The sequence below is a fragment of the Nyctereutes procyonoides genome, unplaced genomic scaffold (genome assembly GCF_905146905.1).
Source record: "Nyctereutes procyonoides isolate TBG_1078 unplaced genomic scaffold, NYPRO_anot_genome, whole genome shotgun sequence".
Taxonomy (NCBI): Eukaryota; Metazoa; Chordata; class Mammalia; order Carnivora; family Canidae; genus Nyctereutes; species Nyctereutes procyonoides.
In genome coordinates this window covers 6,214,755-6,219,206 of record NW_026575020.1, presented here as the reverse complement: position 1 = coordinate 6,219,206, position 4,452 = coordinate 6,214,755, and positions in this window count along the sequence as shown.

Below are 4,452 nucleotides of genomic sequence, written 5' to 3'. Positions count from 1 at the left end.
GAGAGACGCAGAGAGAGAGAATGAGAGAGAGAGAGAGAGAGAGAGAGAGAGAGAGAGAAAGGCAGAGACACAGGCAGAGGGAGAAGCAGGCTCCACGCCGGGAGCCTGATGAGGGACTCAATCCCAGGACTCCAGGATGACGCCCCAGGCTGAAGGCAGCGCTAAAGGGCTGAGCCACCCAGGGATCCCCAAGGGAGAGAGAGTCTTTTTTTTTTTTTTTTTTTTAAGGGAGAGAGAGTCTTAAGCAGACTCTCCACTGAGCACAGAGCCCCAAAAGGGGTTGGATCTCACAACCCATGAGATCATGACCTGAGCTGAAACCAAGAGTCAGATGCTTAAAAAAAAGTATGAAGAAGGGTGCCTGGCTGGCTCAGTCAGTAGAACATGCAACTCTTGATCTTGGTGTCATGTGTTTGAGCCCCATGTTGGGCATAAAGTTTACTTTAGATAAAAGAAGTGTGAAGACCATTGTTGAGCACTGCTTTTAAATAAATATAAGGCAATTGGGGCACCTGGGTGGCTCAGATGGGGAAGCATCTGCCTTCGGCTCAGGTTATGATCCCAGGGTCCTGGGAGGGATTGAGCCCCATATTGGGCTCCATTCTCCATGGGGAACCTGCTTCTCCCTCTCCCCCCTGCTTATTTTCTTTCTCTTTCTCTCAAATTTAAAAAAAAATGTATATTTTTAATAAAACAAACAAATAAATAGATAAATATAAGGCAACTGTGAGCCACCTGGGTGGCTCAGTCAGTTGAGCTGCTGACTCTTGATTTTGGCTTGGGTCAGGATCTCAGGGTCGTGGGATCGAGCCCCATGTTGAGCCCCTGGGGGCCCAGCGTGGAGTCTGTCTCCCTCTTCCTCTGCCTCTGCAAGCACATTCTCTCTCTTAAACAAACAAACAAACTTAAATATAAGGTAACTGAGGCCCAGAAGGTTTAAAAGAATGGCTGAGGGTCACATAGCTAACCAGGACCAGAATCCTTCTGACCCCCCACCTCTAGACACCACACTATGAATCCTCCTCAGCCTGCCCCAGGCAGCTGGGGGAGAAGGGAAACCAGAAATCATCACTGGGAGAGAGCCAAGGCCACGGCTCTGGGGATGGACTGGCAGTGGGTAATGTCCAAATAAAGCATCAAAGGGTCTTGCACCCAACCTTTGCTGGGCACCCACTTGGTGCTTATCCTTACTCTTCATGGAAGAAAAAGAAAAAACCAATCATAAAACTTCAAACTCAAACTCAAAGAGCCCTGTTTTCAACCAACCTCATTCACATGGTCAGGAGAGTGATGGTTCCTCAGTCCTAGCCCTATAGCTAGGATCTCATGAGCCCCCTCTCCTGCCCTCCCCTAGTCTGTCTCCCAGACCTGATGGAAGCCCTGGGACAAATGCACTCTCCCTTGTGGAGGGAGGCAGGAAGGAGATGGGGAAGAAGAGCCCTTTCCGATGGAGTCCAAGAACAATGATTTCAGCAGTTGTTATATTTTTTTCCTGGATAAGAAGCAAGAAGAAGAGCCAAGTAAACGAGCTTGATCTTCTAGGACCCTGGATCCTGGCTCTGGCTCTGCCACTAATTGGGTGGGCCTCTTCCCCTCCCCAGGCATCAGTTTCTCCATCTGGACAATGAAAGATTAGAATTGATGCTTTCCAGCATCTCTTCCTTTTAAAAGTCCACGGATCACCAAGACAGAACGTGTAGGTGACCATCCAATAACGTTTTTCCCTCACTCCTGCATCCCACTCTTTTTCCTGCTTCAAACGGACCTTTCCCTTGCTCTTCTGAAGATGCTCCCCACTCTACAGACCACACCCCACAACCCCCTCCCCCGATTTCTCTGCACATGGAGAGGAGATGCGAAGTCTCCCGGGACTGCCTTGAGGCTGCCCCTGGCCAGGCAGTGGTCCCCTCCTTCCTAGTGATTCTTTGTGTTTCTTCCCAAGGAGCTGGGGTCACAGTGCCAAGGAGAAGGAATGAAAGGTGGTGGTGGGGGTCATCTTTTTTCCCCTCACCTCTGCCCATCTCTCCCTGCTCCAGTCTGGTTTGTCAGTAAAGGGGAGGGAGGATGGAGGGAGGTGGTCCCCGAGCCTGTCCCACAGCTCCTCACTCCACTGTCTGCCCCTCCACAGAAGCAAAATGGGTCACGCTCAACAAGGGCCGTTATTGCCAACCTGGCCCTGCTGCTGCCTGGGAGAGCCCAGCCCTCCCCCGCCAGATCTCATTAAGGGGTCGCCACTTATGCTTCCCAGCCGCCCCCCATCCATCTTTGGCCACGGATGACAGACTGGGCCCGGGGGCTGATGTCCGGCAGGTGACAGGGTTAATGGCAGAAGAGGGCAGAGGGCAGAGGCCAGCCAACTCACAGTGGCGGGAGGGCAGCCTGGGGAGGCCCCGGGTCCATTCCAGCTGGGCAGCGCCTCAAATTATAGCACCTGGGGGAGGGATGAGTCCTGGACCCATCCATCCCCAGGGAAGTAAGGTGCGCAATATCAGTCATCTTGGGAGCAGATGGTAGGATGTTAGCCTGGGAAGAAGAGGAGAGAAGAAGCTCCGGGGGGTGGGGAGGAGTGGTACACAGGCTGAAAAGAGAAGAGAAAAAAAAATCCCTAGAGTTTAAAGTATATAGTATATAAAAAGCCACTATGTATGTGGGCTCAGGGAAAACAATTACCTCTGGGATCCCCGGATGCTCTTTGGCAAGAAACACATATCTTGCTGATGTGTAGGAAGCCAGGTGAGTGTTTCGCAGTGTGTGCCCGTCAGTCACTCCTTTTGTTTTCCCTTCCAGCTGCCTGTTAACTGTGGCCTGGCACTGTGGTTAGGAGTAAGGGTCTAGAGTCAAACAGTGTGGGTCCAGATCCTGTTCAGATCCTCCCTGTGTGAGTCCAGGGAACTTACTTAACCTCTCTGAGCCTGATTTTCTCCCTCTGTGCAATAGAACTCTAGAAGCACTGGCTCCCAGGAGGCTGCAATTACACGATGCGTGGACACAGGTCTGCTGTGTGCATGCAGTAAAAGCTAGGAGCTCCTGGGAGGAGTAGGGGCTAGGTGCTCCTGGGAGGAGCAGCATTGTTGCACTATTGCATCACCTTTGCTGCTTCCCATCTAGCCCCAGGCTTTTCCCAGGCTTTCTGCCTCAGGACCTCCCCTCCTTTGACCTCCTACATGCTTATGATCATCTCCAGCCTGCTCTGCTCACTCCCAGGAAGCTGCTGAATGCTGCTTTGGGGGCAGCTGCCCCTCTCACTGCTCCAGAGAGGAGGCCCCACAGTGGCAAGGGTTAGTCCCTCTGGGCCTTTGAAGCCTGGAATGGGGAGGGGCTGCCCTGTGCTCCTGACCTGGGGGGACCAGGCTCAGCCCCCCACCTCCCACCGTGGGAGGAGAGCCAGGAACAATGGGCAATGGAGGGCTGGCTCTACTGCTGGCCAGCTGGCAGTCAGGCGAGGGGGTGGGGTGGAGGTGGGAGCATGTCTTCTCTGAAGCCAGTAGGAAGTCCTTGTGAGAGCGGATAGTGGCTGGGGTCTGTCCATGGGGGCCCCAGATATTGAGGGTATCCTATGGAGAGGAAGAGAGAGAACCTTACGAAGTCGTCCAGAGACCTCCCAGAGGGGTTGCAGGGAGCCACCTCTTTGGTCCCAAGGACCCCCCCCCTCAAAGTGCACCCTGATCTCAGGATAGGTAAAGGAGGCAACTAGCACTACCCTGCCCTCCCTCCCTGCCTGGTTGGAGTGGTTCCCCCGGGTGCTGATCACCTCCATTAGGTCCTCAATCTTGCGAGGATAATGCATGGCCCAGGCTGGGCTAAGGGAGGAGGCCCTACCGGCAGGGAGCCGGGAGGCAGGACACAGGGGCCTGAGCAGAATACCAAGCAGCCGGCCTGGGCCTGAGGCTGCCCCTTGTGCCCAGCAAACCTGGGCCAGGCCAGAAAAGACATGGGGGGGGGGCCTGTCCCCACCATCCACAACTCCTGCCCACCTCTGTGCCCTCTTGCCAACTCTACCACTCCCTACTGTGGCTGAGCTTGTCTTTGGAAGGTCTCCCCTCCCCAAGGGCATCAGCCCAGTGTGGTGCCAGGGTCCTGGGTAGCAGGAAAAAGCAGAATCTGATCTACCCAACTGGACCAAAGAGCCTCTGAGGATGACCCAGCAAGACAAAAAAAAAAAAAAAACCTTCGGTGGGGGTGGAAAGACCCAGAACATAAGAATGTTCTCCCTTTCATTGTCCAAATGTCAAATGAAATCAACTATAATGCGTTCTTCCAAAGTGAGTATTGCTATGATGTGGCCATGCTCATCCCTAAATCCAGTCCCCTTGGGGAGGTTGCTGTCTTTGGCAGCTCTGATCTCAGTTCACCCCAGCCCAACCTCTTCTTTTGCCTTCTGCTGGGAAAGCCTTTTATACACCATGTGTGTGAGCGCCCTGGGTGGTTGACAGAGCCCCCCCTGCACTCCTG